At 31.0% G+C, this 20,646-nt stretch overlaps 1 long non-coding RNA gene across 1 annotated transcript; it reads left to right on the forward strand.

Annotated features, from left to right (window-relative positions):
• Positions 1-14,910: 14,910 nt before the first annotated feature.
• LOC134243550 (uncharacterized) lies at positions 14,911-18,419 on the forward strand. The gene is made up of 5 exons (XR_009987059.1): positions 14,911-14,964; positions 15,175-15,281; positions 15,744-15,827; positions 16,284-16,378; positions 16,733-18,419. It is a non-coding gene; the product is annotated as an uncharacterized LOC134243550 (long non-coding RNA).
• The last annotated feature ends 2,227 nt before the right edge of the window (positions 18,420-20,646 follow it).

Raw genomic sequence — 20,646 nt, forward strand, 5'->3', positions numbered from 1 at the left:
AATTGAGTAAGTTGTATTTTTTAAAAGACCATTTAAATAATGGTTTAATGTTTTAAGTACTTAATACAGAATTTTTGTAAGTATGACATTTTTTTTTCATATGAAGAAATCTTTAGAAGAAAGATAACTCCTCCTCACAGATGTATATTTTTCTTACAACCACATACAATATTGTAATTTTCTGAGTAAGGAAGCATCATGATGTTTTCTGACATGAATTTAATAGATATTATACTAAGTATTATTATACACCTCATATTTCAAATTAAATGTTATGATAATAAACCGTTACTGTTTCTGTTCTCTATGTTGAAATTTCTTCATATCATGATCTGACATAAAAATCATTTCTGAAAAAATAAGCTGCGCTTCTTACATCAAACTATTTTCCATGTGGCTCTAATTTTATTGTTGTTCATGAAAATCAACATTAGAAATATTAAATTTTCTGAGTGAAATTTGATAGCAGAGGGTCGGGACCCCTTAAGGAGGCTGACAGAAGTAAAGAGTAGATCCAAATCATAACAGAACATGTCATGACAATTGGCACAGTTAGTCTTATTTTGCTCTCTAGGGGATGAACTATTGATAAATATCTGATCATAGCAAGGAACACAATGTGTGCAGCTGAACAAGAAATAAATGTATCATCTAGAAAATAAATATAAACCCGAAAATACTTTCATCATAAGCATATTGAAATAGAAGATAAATAAACAAATCGGAAAATTTTCGTACAAAAATACTGATGATATTTAGAGTATCTGGTAATGCAAGGCATCCGATGGCAAGAAATGTTGGAGTATGTAACCGTTTATAGCATAGAATTTTGAATATAGTTACAACATTTCCTACGAATCCCAGTTATTTTTTTAATTCAGTTGCGTTTTTTCTCTATACAAAACTTCTTCTGTTTAACTACTTTCTAAGAAACTGAACAGTATAATCATCATTACAAATATTAATTTATTCAACTTTACTTCGTTATAAAATATATTGGTTTCCTTTTTCCGTTAGAACAAAATGCAGTTTCAATGTAAATTTGGCACTGTATTTTGATGTAAAAAATTAAAACCCATCATGTCTAAATAATTAAAAATCCATGCAATAAAAACAAACAAGTCGTTTTTATATTACACTCTCAACAATAATTGTGAGGTTATAAACTTGTTCTTTTTGGTATCGATTGGATTGCTGCAATAACATTCTCTCATGAATTGTTTGTACATTTACATACGGTATTCTAAACAAAGTTAGCTTTCTACGTCCAATTGTACAGTGAGAAAACATGCAAGCTTAAAGCCCGAGATAATAAGCACCGCCTTCAGATTTACATGGTCTGTATTCCCCTGTCAATCAAATGAATTAAGGTCCATCATTGGGTACTTAAAATTCATTGACATTTAGCTACTAGTCCCTCTGTATAATTCCTTCACCTGTTTTGACACCCGTAGCAACCATCGAAATACGGTAACTTTCGGTCTTCTGTTGTTTACCACTAAATTACCTGCACAATAAGGAAGACATTTTGAGGAAAACTATTTTAGATTAGTTATAATTGATTATAATTATTGGAATTACAAACCTGTCATTGAAAAATTATAATTTTCTCATAGTGTTTTGATGAAATAAATCAAAATTGTGTATAATTATTTATTAATGAAAAGTGCATAGGTGATTGAAATCTTATCTTCAGTCGTAAAGGATTCTTGTTTTGAGACGCGGTGAAAAAATTGTCGGGTTACGTACAATAAAAATAAAGGAGAAAAATAATATAAGCTGGTAATAAGTAGTAAAGATTAAAGCAAAATATCTTGTTAGAAACAACTCAGCTTGGACAAGTATTAAGACTTATTCTCTTTTCTTTTCATTTTTATAATTGCGCTTTTCTTACTACGTGGGTTGTTACTTCCGTTCAAGGTCACACTGACAGGTGTCAGAAATAGTTTCGAAAGAAATACATAAGTTAGCAATAACTTAATATTTCGTATTTAATATTCTATTATAATTTAGATTAACTTCAAATTCACACACATTTGTATATAATTTTAATTTCTTAAAACCATCGTTATCACTAATTTTTCACAATAGCACCTTTGCTAAAAATAGGACCACGCGATTTTTCATACAAACGGGAAGTAATTGTTACTTTTGACTGTGATCGAAGCTCTATGCTATTTTATTAACGATGATTATCTGTATTTCATTTTTTTTAAATGAACTCAATTAATTGCTGCTGTGACGTGCAATGAATGGTACATACCGTAGATTTTCACAAAAATCGTCCGATGAAATTTCTGCTTGATATATTAGATATAAGTCTGAAAATTATGAAATTTTGCAAATATCAATTATTACTAATGACATTTTTTATTTACGATGTCGATATATACTAATTTTATGTTAAAAAGTAGCCCAAGCAAGCCGTACAGGTAATACGCATGGACTTCCTGTGTATGCTGTTTGTGTATAAGGATAAGCGTTCTCCGTGGTCTGCACCAGCGTCATGCCTCGAGGTTGCCAAGAATGTAGGGTTAAAAATTATCTTTAAATTTCAGACCTGATAATTGGTACTGGGTTGCCAAGAAAGAAAAATGTAGTCCCTCTCCTTACCCAAAATATGTCAACAGACAAAACGTCATACGGTTAAAAATTTCAGCCTTTAAATTTGTACGTCATTGTTAAACGTAATAACATACTATATACAGGGAAATTTTCGCCCCTGTTTTATTTTTACCCCTTTCGCCCTAACCTTGATTGGGCGAATTCAAAACGGGGCGAATTAAAAAAAATACAGTATAAGTTTTTCAACCAAACTATGACTGGGCGAATTTTAAACTGGGCAAAATGGTTTGTAAGTCTGAAAGGGCGAAACTAAAGCGGGGCGTGCAACGGTCTCTCCGTCCGTTCATAAGTTCGTCTTTCTGAATGTCCGTCCGTATGCTCTTAAAATCCCAAAGTCTACATGTAACAATGTAAATAGCAAAACATCAAAGCTGTTATGTAGACCTGTATTTAAGGAACTTGAACCTCTCTTTTGTGGCTCATGTTCCTAATACTATCACTAGGACGGAACTAATGTTATGTGCTTTATACTATTTCGTCAATCATTTTTTTTAAAAATAAGATTTATCTCATCATAAAGCCTGCTCATAAGATTAAAAGTTTTAATACAGTATTCTAAAAACAGTACAAGTATAATGTATATGTCAAACCGTATAGTCAGGAAACCATCAACCTTGCGTTTCTCTGAAATTTCTCGTATTAATTTCGTCCACAAGAGTGAAGGGGCATATTCTGAATTATGCAATAAGATAGAGAACAACATAAAAGACGATTGAAATATTTTAGTTTAGAATAACCTTTCCTGTGTTCCAAAGAAGGATGCTTTTATGTGGAACAAACAATATTGATAAACGATGAAGCCTTTAAATGAACTACAAATACAATAAAATGTAGAAGAAAAATCATGTCCGTTTTTCGGAGAATTTTTTATTTAAGTCAATCACACTGAGGCACCAGTAATTGTTTATCTTTTTTATTGTTTCTTTATGCCTGTGCTAAATAATGACTGATCAAAATAATTTAGCACTTGGAAGCAGTACTACACATTACTTATATTATGAATACTACCTTTATGTTTTTTTTTCTCTTTTTAACAATCAACAAGGATGTTTATGGTTTTATTTACATCTATACCAAAAATTTACATGTTTCATATGATTTGTATGTGTCTCTAATAAAAATATAATTTTCATCTACAAAATTCTGGACAATTAGTTTTTCATCTCCTACCAAAACGTACATCCGGTGAGAATATAGCTTCGTTGTAAACTACAGATACAATGTATGTCTAACAAGATGCTCATTGGCCACATCGCTCACCTGAGCACTGTGGCTATCCCCGGGGGTCATGATTTGAACAAATATGAATCTACACAACCTGAGGATGCTTCCATATAAATATGATGAATTATGGCTCTACTATTCTTGAGAAGAAAATTTTAAAAGAATTTTCTTATATATTTTGGCCCCGCCCTACCTCCGGGGGTCATGATTTTAAAAAAACTTGAATCTACACTACCTGAGGATACTTCCATATAAATATGATCAATTATGACCTTACTATTCTTGAGACGAAGATTTTTCAAGAATTTTCCTATATACTTCTATGTAAAACTTTGATTGGCCATTTTGGCCCCGCCCTCCCCAAATGGGTCAAGATTTGAACACACTTGAATCCACACTACCTGAGGATGCTTCCATATACGTTTCATCTTCCCTGGCACAGTGGTTCTTGAGAAGAAGATTATTAAAGAATGTTCCTATATATTTCGATGTAAACATTTGGTCAGCCATTGTGGCCCCGCCCTTCCCCCAGGGGTCATGATTTGAACAAACTTGAATCTACACTACCTGAAGATACTTCCATATAAGTTTCATTTTTCCTGATAAAGTGGTTCTTAAGTAGAAAATTTTAAAAGAATTTTCCTATATATTTCTATGTAAAAGTTTGATCGGCCATTGTGGCCCCGCCCTAACCCCAGGGGTCATGACTTGAACAAAATTGAATCTACACTACCTGAGGATACTACCATATAAGTTTCATCTTTCCTGGCACAGTGGTTCTTGAGAAGAAGATTTTTAAAGAATTTTCCTATATATTTCGATGTAAACATTTGGTCAGCCATTGTGGCCCCTCCCTACCCCCAGGGGGTCATGATTTGAACAAACTTGAATTTACACTACCTGTGGATGCTTCCATATAAGTTTCATCTTTCCTGGCACAGTGGTTCTTGAGAAGAAGATTTTAAAAGAATATTCCGATAAATTTCTATGTAAAACTTTGGTCTGGCATTGTGGTCCCGCCCTACCCCCCGGGGGTCATGATTTGAACAAACTTGAATTTACACTACCTGAGGATGCTTCCATATAAGTTTCATTTTTCCTGGCACAGTGGTTCTTGAGAAGATTTTTAAAGAATTTTCCTATATATTTCGATGTAAAATTTTGGTAAGCCATTGTGGCCCTGCCCTACCCCTGGGGGTCATGATTTGAACAAACTTGAATCTACACTACCTGAGGATGCTTCCATATAAGTTTCATCTTTCCTTGCACAGTGGTTCTTCAGAAGAAGATTTTAAAAGAATTAGATTTCATGTTAAACACTTGTCATTAGCATAATAATGATTTTTATTTATTCCTAAGTCATGTAAAGGATGTAAAATTGAATAAATATGGCCCTTCCCTAACTTACCCAAATGCTTGATTTGTGGCAAGTTTGGTTAAAATTGGCCCAGTTCAAAAATGTGAAAAGTTTACAGACAGACAGACAGACGGACGGACAGACAGACTACAGACAAAATGAGATCAGAAAAGCTCACTTGAGCCTTCGGCTCTAATTAGTTGAATGTATCAATATTTCATGTTAAAGACTTGTCATTAGAAATAATAATGATTGTATTTTTTTTTCAAATTCATGCAACTTAACAAGTGTATTTTGAACAGTGCATGTTTGCAAATTCTGAAAATTAATCCAAAGAGACGCAAAGTTATGTTTCATAATCAGTTATGAATAGGAATATTCTATGTAAAATAAATATGCCCTGAAGCTAACTGTAGCTTTTCAGAATGATTAACAATGCATATTGCTACACGGCAAATGCTTGAGTATTTGAATATCTTCTTTGTTCCCTCTTCATCATATTAAAGATCGATATGGCTCTAGTGTTTATATCATTTCATAAATGGTCAGGTATGTTTACAAAGAACTACGTTTGTTGCAACTGGTTACTTACATCTAATATAAAAGTTTTCATTGAAAAATAGATTGCAGTCTCACTGTATTATTGATGTGGATTCGATGGTTGATAATTTGTGGTTTCTATTCTTTCGTTGATCTATTAAGTGCAAGACGCTCATTAGCATTTTTTTTCTGGGAATTTATCATCAATTAAAAAACTAGATATATGTACAATACAATACTTTTTTCTAAGTTTTATTTAATCTAAAAAGAATACTTGTTTTTTATTATTTTTTGCAGTTATGAAACTTACTTATTTTTGGTGCTATGTCTTCCACAATTCTCTGTCTAAATATTATGTGTAAGCTGATATTTTCCAATTTTTTTAATTTTTTTTTTAATAAATGAATTTCAAATGCAAATGTTTAGGTAAGCGTTAAAGTGGATTGGGAGGTTTACACTTTTGAACCGCAAAGCAGTTTATATAAAGAGAGTAGACTGTTACAATCCACTTTATATCGTATAATTTGAGTAGCCATTAATTTGATTCCTTATGATTTGATTTGCATTCATTTAGTTTAAGAAAAAGATGATTGCCTTTAAAAATGGCTTTAAAATGTAAAATGTATGTGTAATGTCAAGCAAAACAAGTAATTTTGACTTAGGCAACCCATATAATGCAATATAAATGTTCTTTTTTCCGAGTAAAAACAAGAATCAAATAATGATATGATAATATTTATTGCACAAGACGTAAATCTGATTGCCTTAAGTATATATAACAAACATCACATAGTAGGTTGTGTGGCATGGTAATATTAATATATGCAGTATATAATGTTAGATAGGAACAAACTTCAATGATATAGTGTTTAGCCATTTACTTTAGACAGAAAATGATTTTGTGACACTTTCACGTACTTCAAAAGCATGTTGGAGGTAAATACCTAACTTGCACAATTCCTTATATTATTTTTTTGTAGATTAAACAGCTGTATTTAAAAAAAAGACTAAAGGTTCTTTTCAGTAATATTTCTTAATTTATTGACATCTAATATTACTAAATTGAGGACATTTAAAATAAAATAAAATTCATCCTCAATATATAAATGGCTCATTTCAAAATACTTATGATCTGAATGGTATTGCTTTTTAAAATTCATTTTTATAGGATTTTTTTACTTACTCATATACATTTAATTTACCATTGTATGTAAAAGAAAATTTCTGAAGTTATATAATTTTGCAAACAAATTGATTTGAATATATCAAAACCATTATTTATTGATTCAACTCTTGACATGAACAAATAAATGAATTTGAATAATTTGTAGTTAAGCAATAGGACGTGCAATGTTAATATTTATAGAATCATTTTAAATAATGTGCACATATGTAAGGTATTTACACACAGTGCGTAAAATAAGGCTTTTGAATTCCTTGCTTCATTGTAATACAGGTTGGTATATAATTACTTTTCAATGCAAAGTGTAGCAATCAAAATAAAGTTATTCATTCAACAGTTTCACCTGTTAAGATTGTGGGTACGTTTTGCTATGAAATGATCTGTGAAGCAAAAAAGAGTATATAAGGATTACAAGAGAAATTTAGGGTTCCTAAGAGAAATTGTAAATAGGATGTGTATGTTAAAAGGGTCCTTGGAATAAAATTAAAACTATAAGCTAATAAAGCTGATTTATGCATCAAAACTGAAATTTGAAAGCAAATAAAAACTGATAATATAATGGAAATAGTGACATTCATTCTTCTGTGGATGTTATTTGCAACAAAAGAGTTTTTTAGAGCTTTCACCTTTTTGATATGTATAATAATGATTGCACAGATAGAAAGCAACCCACAAAGAGTATACATAATAAGGGAATTTAGGTGCATGATTTTATTTTGAAAAGATAAATCTTTAGTAATCGTTGTTATAAGTATTACTTTGAAAGCTGAAAACAGTGAAAAAAAAATCCAAATCATCACAGACATTGCCATAACAATTGAGGCAGAAAGTCGTATTTTGCTCTGTAAGGGATGGACAATAAACAAATATCTGATCATAGAGAGGAACACAATGTATGAACATGAACAGATGAAAATTATTTCAGGTAAAACATAAAAAGTCATAACCAAAAACGCTCTATCGAAAACAACATGTTGAATGTGAAGATAAGTCGCCAATGTCGTAAAATTATTTAAAAACCCGGAGATGATATTTAGAGTATCGAACAATGCAAGGCATCCGATGGCAATAAATGTTGGAGTGTGAAACTTTTTATAGCATAAAACTGTGCAGATGGTCACCACATTTCCAACGAAACCCAGTATTAAGATTATCAATGCCAAGATCTTCATTGATTTCTCAAATTCATCTGATATCAAATCAATATTATATGAACTGAATAATTGGAATGATAAGGTAAAATCCTTAATAAACTCAATATCGTTTAAATAATCATAAGAGTCATTTTGTGTTTCGTTCCAGGTTCTCTGAAGATTTCTGTCAAGTGGAAACAAGTCTGAGATCCAGACAGTACTATTGTGGGTCAATTCCGTGTCCTCATTAATGTTCGACGAATCCCACATGGAATGTTCATATGTGGTTGCCGAAATTTCACAATTATAAAAGACCATTTCTCCACAACTGTAAAACGAGGATTTTTTTTTCTTTAGTTAACAGAAATGATACATCTTTATTATAATTAAATAAAAGAAGTAAACACCAACGACTCCCAATGAATTAAAAAGTGCATTTTATTCCTTAACATACCTCTTCTGTGGTATTCACTGTGTTACAGGGGTATGTCGTGGAGCTAGTTAACAACTGATTGTAGATGTTTGGCGTCAGATGATGCTATTATGAGAAAAAAAACTCATAAGATAAGAATTTTATACAAGAATCAGCTTTATCATATATTATGACTTTTTCTAATTATTGAATCTTTAATGAATTCATAACAGTTTATGTAACCACTTTTCATCGCATAATTTCATGGTGGGAAGCTGGAAAACAAGGGCTAAACTGCGTTAAAAATTAATGGCAAGAATAATTCTTTGAACGCGTTATTTTCTGTAAAACTTGTTAATTTCCCAAAAACATATTAACTGAAATATGTGAAATTTACAGTAACTTATGTCTGTTTCATACACACATGAACAGGTGGATTTCAATTAACAAAAATTATATAATGGGCATCAAAGAGAGCAAAAATTTGCAAGAACACAAAAACAGTTTTATACGCTATTTTCTTAAATATTAGCGGTCTTGTTGTTCAAATACATATATAGGAGGCAGTTTCAATTTCTGGAAGTCTAGTAAGCAAAATATTTGCCCAGAATTGGAATTCAATACATTAAATTTCTTCCTGACAGCGTCCAAACCCACAGACCATGAAGAGTAAAGGAGTTTTGGCGTAAACAGAAAGTTAATGTTTTGTCACATCAACAATATTCGCCGGATCTTTCAATCTTTGACTTGTTTCATTTCCCAATTTTTGAAAAATCAGAAAGAAAAAAAAAAGTCATAAATCTGCCATTTTAGTATACGAAGGGTCATACTCAAAACTGTGTTTAAAAAAATGTCTTTTAATTAAAAGAGAATATTCTATTAAATCATGAAGATAAAATCATAGAAAAGCGATTTTTGTTTCTTTCCGAGCCCTGATGACATTATTTATTGAACGCCCCTCGTATTATGACCTCTTTATTGAGAGATCTGTTCCCAGAAAGGAAATGTGTAATCTTTCCTGTTTTTGGTTATTTAATACAGTATATGGTTATTAGTCACTAGGGTTTTTTTTTTTTAAAAAAATCGTTTGCCTTATCCTGTTTCTCATGGAGAAGAATTATCCCTTTATATTGTTTACTTAGAAAATAAACGTTATCACTGTTAGTTCTGTCTGTTAACTGTTTGAGCACTTTATTTTGGCTTTTGGTTTTTAATACCCAAAGCACAGTTGTTCCCAAAAAGGCTTTGAAAAAATTAAGTGCAAAAAAAACTTTACCTCGTACAGTGTACATCAATGTAATCAGTTTGTATAAAAATTAGTGTATTGGACGGATTTTCGCTGCATTTTCTGTAGTAAAACGTAGGCATTTAAAAAGCTTCTGATTTGTAATATCTATAACCACAGATGCCTGTATTCTGGTGTCGAGTAATCAAAAGATGGGCATTCCTTGGTCTTTTGAAAGATCATTTTAAAGTTTCAAAAGGACAGAATAAAGTTTGTTGCAAATATTATATAGACCTAACTGCTGCTTCACACAAAGTAACAATGAATCAAAAGAGACATTGTATATGAAAGGTTCATTGTAAGACAGATGCCCATGACTAAACGTACGTCTGTGTGAGTTGTTTCCCGTTGCCTGCACTAAAAATAATTGATTAAAAACTTTTTAACATTATTTCTCTCCCTCATTACTAAAACTTCTTCTCTATTTATAAAACAATCAGCAAAGATTAATTTGACGTATTGTTTATTCAGTAAATCTTTATTATATTAATATATATATTTTTTGTTATAATAAACTTGATTCTTACATCTGCAATAATAATGTAGACTGAGGTAATTCATCTACTGCTACTCAACTTTTCATCTTATTCTTGTCAGAGAATATGTTTTATTTTTATGAAATACTATGAACATGTATTTGTCTAATATTCAAGCATCTTTATTCCAATATCATGCCAATGTAAAAAGTGAAAGATCGCTGCATTTTTGTGGTTAGAATTCATCTCTTTAAATTATGGTATATGTTAATATTAGCTTTGCAAACTGTTCACATGTTATAAGGTAACTGAGACTAGTATTTCCTAAAACCTTTTTGGATATAGATTGGATTGCTGCATTAAAGTAGTACCCTCATGAGGTGTTTGTACATGCAGTTTGATACAGTATTCTAAAAACAGTATGATGTATACGTCGAATCATACAATCAGGAAACCAGCAACCTTAAGTTTCTATGACATTGTTAAGCCAATTCACATGATGCCGTCATTTTATGACGGCGTTTTATTTTACAGCTAAAAGTATAACTTTTCAACTTAAAATCCCGCGCAAAAATTCAATAATAATCAGAATTTCGAAATGTTGATATTTTTTTTGTATAAATACGGCCATTTCGATTGTAAACTAGTTACTGTTTTTAGTGTTTTGAATTTCAAGACGTAAAAAGAAACCTTTTTCCCCTTTAACTAAAATATTATATGAATACCACACTGGGGGGCTTTCTCTTAAAACACTGAATTATTAATTTCAGTAGGAAACTTCATCCTCTTTATACATTATGCATTCCTGATATTTTTTAAAGTTACTTTATCAATGTAAACATTCATCTTATGGGTTTTTTTAGTGTCTGTATTGTTCTATTGTATTCAATTATTTTCCTCAAAACAGATAATGGAATCTTTACCACCCGGAAACTCGTTAGTTCTAACACATGAGTGAAGTGCATAAACTATATTATGCAAACAGATGGAGAACAATATAAAGATCTATTGAAATATTTAATTTTAGAATTCATTTTTCCTGCTTTCAGAACAAGGATACTTTTACGAGGAATGTGAAATTTTAGCTCGTTGCAAAGGAAGGTCTTCCGTTGTGAAATACATTCTAAAGTTATACAAGTAAACAATCTAAAGGCTTGTAAAGGAAGCAACAAACAATGTTTCGCCAGGAAGAAGACTGTAAAGGAATGTATATGACCTTCGAACTTTCTAAATGACCTTGCATCAAGCAATGACAAATTCTGTTATAAAAAATCTAATATGTGTGTTACCGACTGGAAAAGTTCACACATGTTTTTTAAAATATTCTTTGAGTCCATACATCCAGCCAAAGCATCTTATTTTTAGTGACCTTGAACTTGAGTCAAGGTCATGTCCCACCCTGCATTATATCAACAATGTTTCACTGGGGCAAATACGGTAGCGAATTTAAAGTTTCTCTGTCAGTAACCTTGACTCGTCCAAATGAATGGATATGTTAAGCCATATTTTTTCCTGAACATATATCGTATCGAAAGAATTTATTAGGTTCAAAACTCTTATTTACCTAATGATTTCACTACAAATATATCTATAGGACATGAATTCCCTGCCGAGTGTGTATTAGTAAATAATGCAACATTAAAATCCGTATTTACTAGTGAGAGGATAAAATGAAGCGGACCAGACCGGGATTCGAACCCGGGCCCCTTGAAACTCCGGTCAGGTGTTCTACCAACTGAGCCATCTGGCCACCGGCGATCGAACGCTACTGACCGCCACTCTAGTGTATGACGTTTGTTGAGAATATCTTGAATAGTTTCTTTAAAATTGGCATCTTAAAAAATGGATAATTATAGATTATGAAATCTCTTTCTAATAATGCATGAATGCCTAAGCTTACATAAAAATATCTCAAATGGTTTCTCTAATACTAAGCAAAATGCAAGTTTAAGACAAGTGAGGTCAAGGTAACAGGAAAGTGCAAGGTCAAAATGTATCAGCATACTAAAGTTTGATAAAAATGTCTTGAATGGATCATTCAAAACTGAGCGTCTAACTTTAGCCCATTTTTTCAGTGTCAAATTATTTTCCAGGTTTCCATCGTTTAATTTGTAGACTATTTTAAAAACAGGAAACAAACAATTTACCTATTACATTGGAGAGTCTCATTGTATCGCTTTATGGGAAAAATGGAAACTTGTACACGATATGGACCTCAGTTTTTATTTTTGAACTTGCCATGTAATTCTACATGAAAATAAACAGTTGTAGAAACTAAACACTTTTAAAGGATGAACTTGATTATAATTTTTACGAGGTTATAAATTTATTTGTCTAAATATAATAAAAACGGGACTAGAAATCTGTAAATTACGTTTTATTTGAATTTTTTTTTCAAACGGACGGTCGATACTTTTTAATCATCCAAAAAAGTAAACATTCAGACAACATACACATTGTCAATCAACAAAAAAAATGTATGTAGTATGCATGGTATGTATTCGAATTTTTGCAAGATATCGCGATACAATGAAACCTGCGATATATTGAGAATCCAGTACACACATACCTAAACAAATCAACCGATTGACATTCTCGGCTCAGAAGATTAACAATGACTGACCAGAAGGAGGTTAATATTACCGTTATTAGAATTACCCAATATCAGAGCGAACCAAAATTTAAGCACATGTACCTCAAATACACAGAAATACAATAAGTAAGAAAAGAATTTAATTAATGTTTTATAGTAGAGATGATGATTAAGAGACAGAAATGATTTTTTCTAATTTTTCTAAAATCGTATTCTGAAAGCCCGGGATATATAATTAAACTTACATGTACAAGCTTGTACCCGTAAAATCGTGCAATTGAAATATTCTGTGTATTCGACGAAAACAATAACATTTTAAGGTTACAATTACAATTATCATGCATGTGTCATGAGGTATAAAACTTGTAATTAATAAATGCACAAGCGGTTACGATTGATTAAAACAAGCATGAGATAGAGTGAAATAAAATAATATGAAAGAGTCGACATGATTTCAAAGCCAATTTCCATTTATAACTATCGGAGTACATGATGTATTTTTAACACCGATATGCCCGCGGCTCTCTGCGGTCACCATGGTCACGCACGTGTGACCGATGACTGGGTGCAAAACTTTTAGAGACAATGCGACAGAGGTGGATGTAAACTGTTTGCTAATACAAAGGCGTGAATTATATTATGTTTTGAAGTATTTTTTGTGTATAAAGTTAATTTACTATTACACTGCAAGAAAACTCGCGTTTAATATAATTTAATAAATTCGTTTACTCCAGTAAATTTCTTGTATTGAATTTAATTTATGTATAACGGTAGATTTTACATGAGATATATTGCCATATAATTAACTACAGTTTTCAAATAAGTATAATCATATTTAATGCAAAATACGTCGAGAATAATATAGTTTAATTAAGAAGATTATACGTTTCGTATAAGAATATCGACAAGTAAAAGTAAAGATGCTTATACTTAAAGTTTAAGTATATTTTCGGTATTTTGAATATGTCATAAATAATTCTTTATACCTAATGTAAACTTATGTTGAAACATTTTTGAAAAAAAAAATATTTAGGCACCCTATCTATTTTAATTTATTCATTTCTCATTTTTAATTATTTAACCCTTATGTAGATTTTTCAAAACTGTGGAATATAACTTAGTTTTTCTCTCTATCGACTACTACTGTAGTACAATTACATCGGGATCGAAGTCGGGCTCGAAAAGCAATTAATTTATAAACAACACACCGCGCCGAAATTCAATTTTTGGAGGGTTCCACGCAGCCATGTTGAACTTGATCATGATGTTGTATATGTGGAAGGGGCGAAAGAGAGTTACGCGAAAAGGAGAAGCATGATTAACTTTGGATGGAATTTCTGTTTTAACAGAAGATGAAGACATTTACGACACTGTATAGCGGTAGGAACAAGTTACAATGTACAAAATTTTATCATGTTGTCCTTGAATGAATAATTGCATCTGCTACTGATAATGTTACTGTTCTGGACACTACACATAAAATGCCTGGCAGTAAAAACGTTTGGGCAAGCGTTATTTAAAATTTGTAATAATTATTTAACACTTTTAAACATCTCATAAAGATGGATTTTAACCAGAATTTCCTCGTTTGGGATTGGTACTATAATTTTAGTGTTCCTCTGTTCAGCATTTACAGAGTATGTTGTACAATGTAATAAAATATATATTTATTTCTTAATGCATACTCAAAATCATATTCAGTACTTATTTTGATTATTTAATCATGTTAATAGCTGCAGTGGACTGTGCCTGAGACGATTCCCCACAGCGCCGGCTATAGACAGCTTGTGAAAATGGTGAGAACCACGCAGCTCAAATTTTCAATTAACACAAATAGCCTAACAATGTTTTTATTAACTTGTATCTTTTAGCATGAGACTATAAAAAATATTGCAACAACTTGAAATGCTATATACCAAGTAACCAAGACGAGGGTTATATTCTTAATTCCTTATCCTAAAAATACAATAGCAATGGATTCTGTGCTATGCATAATTTTTCTTGCGTTAAATACTTAAGCATGATTATTAAAAATAGCTATCATATATTCTATGATGCACAATTATGCATGCATTATTTACAGGAATCCAAATGATAATAAGAAATGACAAAAGCAGTATAAAGATTAAAACGAAGGTAAGATGTCTTAAATTTTCTGATAAGATCAATAAAATCACATGAATTAATTTTTTCAGCTCACCTGAGCCATTTTAAGACGAGAGCGAGTTTTCTGATCTGTGTCTGGTATTCGTCTGTCATCTATAAACTTTTCAAATTTTTATTACATTCATCAGAATTAATCCTACTTTGAACAAGTAACCCTGCAAGATACATCTTTTCCTTCAGAAATTGTGCCAGAAAATATTGAAGTGCTATGGGAATGATCAACATTGAACTTGCAGAGCCATCCTTCTGAAAGTGACTTGACCAGATATTTGGCTACCCAGTATGAGGTACGAACTAATCATTTGTGGTACGACTTTGTGTATGGGATTGCCACCATTTACTGGTACTTTGCATTTGCTGTCCACTTAAAAAAAACCCTGCTATCTACAGTGTAAGTTGTTAATATGTTTTTTTTATGTTAATTCACTTGCTCATCATCCCAATAACTTGCATGTTAAATGTTGTAGATGCTAACCTTTGCATTTTTGTATACTCTTAAATTCCATGTGTTCCGAGTATGTACATCCATTTTTACATGTATATCATGTTTTGTCGTCTCTAAATTTGATCTAATACATATCATATAATATGTTTTAGAAATAATTCGCAGAACAAGATCACAAAGTTTAAGGATTTTATTATTGTATGAATGTTATCTACTTGCTCTAATTATAAATACATCTGTTTGTTTATTTTTTCTACGTGATGCCATACCTGCTTTAAATTTTTTATATTTTTTTTATCCATAGTATCTTTCTGCTAAATTGAATAAAATGTCGTGGAGGAACACGAAGAAAAGGGCTGCGCATCTCAACATATTGAAGGTCAAGCAGGTGAATACAATCGTAAATTGCTAAAAAAAAAAAAAAGATGACAAAAAGTCACCAGTCCCCAATTTACATGTACTTCCACAAAATCTGTAGCTAGCTGGTGTGAAACTATAGATATGTATGTCTTAATATGTTAAATGCTGTAAATGCTATTCTTTGCATTTTCGTAAACTTTGTAAATCTTCAAATTCAATGTGCTCAGACTACGGTACCATTATGTATATTTTAGGTCATAATTTGTCATCTATAAATTTGATATATACATATAATAATATGTTTTTTTATGTAATTCACTTAACTAGATGACACAGAATCTTTTCATTGTGAAAAATGTTATTTTCTTGCATTAGTCATGTTAGTCTTAAGTATACCCTGTTTGTATATTTTTTCTCCTTTTTGTATATTCTTTCTACGGAGAGCCATACCTGTTATTGATTTTTCATATTTTGTTTGTTACAGCTTTTTACCTTATCCATAGTATCTTGCTGCTAAATGAAAGAATTAGGATGGAGGAACAGAGAAAAGGGCACCTCAACATGTTCAATGTCAAGCAGGTAAACATAATGGTAAAATGCTAAAAAAAAAAGATGGCGAAAAAAAATCATTAGTCCCCAATTTACATGTATATCAACACAAGCTTCAAAATCTGTAGCTCGCTGGCCTGAAATTATAGATAAGTATCTGTCTTTATTACCCAGACTTGAAAAAATGGCATAGTCTTTTGTGGTCTTCTGTAAATTTTTTAATTAATTAAAATTGAGCTGTGTTTCCTCTAGATCAATTGATAATTTTACAATCAACTCAGATTTTGTGTACTAGTTTATATATGCAATTGCATAAATCCGGAAGCACACATATAATATGTATATATATAGGCAAATGGGTATTCATTTTTATGTTTGTTGTAGAAATTAGGAGCTAGATGTGCTTCTCCAGAGCTGAAAACTTCTTGGCAAGAAGAGGAGAAAAAGCAGGAAGAAGCAGATTTAAATATTGATTGCGTCTTCATAGTACAGAAAATGATTCTAAAGATGATACCATCTATGAAATTAGAAAACCGAAGTGTCGTTTTGATGATTGTTAGAAAGTCTTCAAAGAACAGGACACCAAAAGTGCCACTCTCAATTCAAAGAACTCTAAAAGGCAGAGCATAAGAAGAACTAGGACAAGTAAAGAATCTAAAAGAGTCAAACCTATGGATGTAGTAATTAAACAGAGATGGGCTATTAGAGATGAAATATCTGAGTTGCTTTGTTTTGCACAAATGTGATGCTCTTTTTACTTATTTTTAATTGACACATTCAATGTTAGATAAGAAAAATATACCTAGTGTTGTATTTTTGACAGTGAAAGTTTTTCTGATGCTTGATTACAGATTAAAACTGATATGTTTTTTTATTGTTTAAACATTTATTGGTTTATTGTGTAGTACTGTATGCAATCATGCACTTTAATCTTGATTTATATATTACATATATGTACAAGTCTGACTTAAATATAAGTGCATGGACATTATTGTGGAAAAAAATAAGACAATCAAGGGTAGTCTGAAAAAGTTTTGCTGGCAGTAAGTTGCAGATCTTGATACCCAAGTAAGAGAAAGGTGGCATCTCTGACCGATCCTTTTGCTCTTGCTTGTGGGCGAGTGAGGCTTCTCTGTCAGTGGCTTAGTGAGTCATAGATGTAAAAAATAGAATAGGTAAATGAGGTAAATACATTTCTGAGTAAAAAAGGGGTGAATTGTGATTTTAATAAATATTACAATTAATATTGCAAGAGTAATGAGAATTGCAAGAGTAAAATATTGATTTGTTTCCTTCCATTTGAAGTAAAAGAGCTTATGACGAGAATCTTTTCCATTAAAATAGAATTGTAATTAAGGCTTAAAAAAATTGCTAAATATACTTGTACATCTGTTTATACAGGACTTGTATGTGCATGTTTCAGAGCTCATTCTTGATATTTTAAGGCAAAGTTAAAAATATCACTATTGAAATGTCTGGCATTCCAATGTAAAGTTGATTTAATGGGGATATGTTAAGTTACAATATTTCATCAAGCAATAAACCTAGCAGTTGGAACAGAAATGGGCTAAATGTATTGGAAACAAATTTAAGCTGCTGCTGTTTTGTGTAATTGTGATACTTTTTCCTTAATTTGAATTGACATAACCAAATGATATAAAAGATTTTTTTGGGTATTGTATTTTTCACAGTCAACATTAAGTATTTTACAAGTTGAAGTTGAATAATTAGTGCATGGACATCTATTGTGGAAATACTTGGGAAACAATAAAAGGGTGGTCTGAAAGAGCTTTGCTGGCAGTAAGTTGCAGATCTTGATACCCAAGTAAGAGAAAGGTGGTGTCTCTGACCGATCCTTTTGCTGTTGCTTGTGGGCGAGTGAGGCTTCTCTGTCAGTGGCTTAGTGTGTCTTATTAAATGTACATGTAAAAAGATTGGACAACTTTTATTGGCAATTTTTATTCTTTTTATGCAAAGTATGATATAATTTTTTGTCGGAAATTGAAATGCCATTTACAACCCATACAGCAGTTTTAATAGGGTCAGTTTCAGTCACAGATTTTGCAGTCTTTTGGAGTCCAGAGTGACTACATTTTTGACCTGTTGTGTTATGATTTATTGCGGATTTGAATTTTACACACAATTCTATTCTTTAATTAAATTATTTATAATTACTTCAGTTTATTACTTACTACTAGTATGTAAAAATTTACTCCATTATAATTGAGCTACAATCATGATTGTAAATTTTTAAATTCTGACATTTAGACATAAATTTGAAATATCTTGTACTTTGTTAGAACTCATAATGATTGTTTGTACACCAATGAGACAACATCTAATAAAATTGAATGAGAAATTGATTTGTGTATGATTGTAAAATACTTGTCAAAACCAACAATTGTAAACCATGCAAATTATTGATGGAATAAATATAAAATTAAAATAATATGCAATAATATAATGATACATGTATTAAATTTCATCAAATACAACCTTAAATCTTAATGATATGGAAAGGTTTAATCCGTACATTTTCATCACATATACAAGAGATTTAATATTAGTTTATGAAAGATTAAAATTTGGACGTATTAGTAAGTTTACAATTTTCCGTATATAACTTAATTTTTGGAAGTATTATAAAGTAAAGTGTGAATTTAACAAAAAATAATGAGGTAAAGATCTACGTTAAATATCATTAAACGAACAAATTTAACATGACCATAAAACTTTATTTTATTGGCATGTTTAATAAGAATTATATGTTTTGTATATTAGAGGTATAATATTTGTTTACGGCAGACTTAAATCCGAACGTATTAGTAGGTTTACAATTTTCCAAACTTTATTAAATTTGTTCTTTTAATTTTTCATTAAACTCGTATTAAATGCTAATTGTTTTCTTACATTTACGATCCCACAATATGTTATATGATGCATTTAAACATTAAATAATCGCAGCATTTAAATCGTATTTAAGGTAAAATTAAACCCGACTTTTCATGCAGTGTTAAATAAAAATATTAAATTGAAAAACAAGAGACCGATGGTAAAAATAATGCGTAAATTGTATTTTAAGTATCTCAAGACTTCCACCACTAAATGCAAATTATTTGCCAAGGCCCCTTTTCAATTACAAATGAAATGAAGTACAATAACACGGGATAGAGAAATACTTTTTTTTTAGTTTTGAATTGTATAGTTCAAGAAAGCGAATAAAATAGAAAATGATTTTATGCACCAGTGTTTGGAAGTGACTTGAAGATTAAATAAAAGATGGGCGAAGTAATTTATAGATTCGATATGATTTAAATTCATTAATTAATGGTTCTTTGTACACAATGGATCTTAAACGCGATCACAGATATATGCACTTGCTTTGTTTATGTCCACAGGTAGCTTGTACACTGGTGACCTCGATCGGCAGCGTGGGATCGCGCGTTAGGTTACATAACTGTTAATATCGAGTGAACGAGTGAACATGGAGATCGTATGATGCATACAGTAAACGATCGTGAATTATTCGATGCTTAAAGTTTAAAATTACTTAATATATAGTTACTGTAATAATAAACGTAGAAAGAATGATTTCATATCCTCCGTTTTTTAACAGTATAAAACTAATTTTAAAAAAAGAAGAAAAGACTAGTTGTAATAGATAATTATAATTAAATAGTTAACTATAAAGCACATTAAAAAAACTTATTTAGAGGAAAATGTACAATAAATACCGTAAGGTATATTATTTATAGCAAGTTTGTTTAAGTTATACACATCAAGAGGTCTGATTTACTTGCCGAATGGAAACATTACCTGTTTACCTGTCCTGTTTTTTACTACGTATTATGCAATACCCCTGGTATATTCGAACAAAACAACATTTTCATCAGATCAAAAAGGTGTAAAAGAAAAATTTTGTCCGTAAAATCCAGATTGAAATATTTAACGTTTTTGAGTTATAAAGCAAAAAATTTCAAGGCCCCTAGATCCCTAATTTTAGGGGCCAGCCCCTTTTGAATGATATCAAATGAAACATCTTGCAATTATGCACAACTTTTATTCAACATGTCTTAACAAAATATTTTTAGTTTTCAAGATATCAAGTAAAATATGTCACTTTTTTTTGCTGTTTTCCGCGTTCTAACATTTGACCCCTCTCTTGCGCCATTTTTAATGCAGAAATCAAAAAACATAAAGTGATGTGCACAACTTCAATGCTTCCTCTTCACAATTTCAAAGGGTTTTGTGCTCCAATTATTACCTCTTCTGAGCCTTTGTCTGGAATACAGAGGTAT

This window comes from Saccostrea cucullata, unplaced genomic scaffold (assembly GCF_032062105.1).
Source record: "Saccostrea cucullata isolate Sc308-1 unplaced genomic scaffold, CSIRO_AGI_Scuc_v1 ctg5667, whole genome shotgun sequence".
Classification (NCBI taxonomy): Eukaryota; Metazoa; Mollusca; class Bivalvia; order Ostreida; family Ostreidae; genus Saccostrea; species Saccostrea cuccullata.